An 811-nucleotide genomic window follows, 5' to 3' on the forward strand; every position below is an offset into this window, starting at 1 on the left:
AAAAAGGGCCCAATTACCTTGAATGGGGAGGAGATAGTCTCTTCAACAGATGGTGCTGGCACAACTGTAAGTCCATATGGAAAAGACTGAAACAAGATCTTTATCTCATGCCTTATACAAATACCAACGAGTCATGGATTTAAGAACTAAATGTGAATCCCAGAATTTTATGATGGTCATCAACAAAAAAATTTAAGGGCTCTAATACAGGGCACACATAGATTACCAAACATTGCAAGAATTGAATAAACAAAAGAAGACAAAATAGATGACTGGAACTGACTAAAAATTAGAAAGTTGTGTGCATCAAAAGATTTCACCAAAAGAGTAAAAATGGAGACCAAAGAATGGGAAAAAATCTTTTGCAATGACGTATCAGACAAGGGACTAATCTCTAAAGTCTATAGGAAACTACAACACCTCTACAAGAAAACACCTCTACTAATAACCCAATGAAAAAATGGCACATTAACAGACACTTCACCAAGGAAGATACTCAGGCAGCCAACAAACATTAAGAACTGTTCACGGTCATTAGCTGCTGTTGTTGTTAGGTGCCATTGAGTCAGTACTGACTCATAGCAACCCTATGCCCATTTCAAAGAGAGGTGACCCAATAGAATGCTAAAATTACTGGACAATATCATTAATATCTCATGCAAGTAAATTTTTGCTAAATATAATTTTTAAATGGCTACAACCGTATATTGACAGAGAACTTCCAGAGGTTCAAGCTGGATTCAGACAAGGAACTGGAACAAGGGATGTTATTGCTGATGTCAGATGGATCTTGGTTGAAAGCAGAGAATAC

The sequence above is a fragment of the Chrysochloris asiatica genome, unplaced genomic scaffold (genome assembly GCF_000296735.1).
Source record: "Chrysochloris asiatica unplaced genomic scaffold, ChrAsi1.0 scaffold00331, whole genome shotgun sequence".
Taxonomy (NCBI): domain Eukaryota; kingdom Metazoa; phylum Chordata; class Mammalia; order Afrosoricida; family Chrysochloridae; genus Chrysochloris; species Chrysochloris asiatica.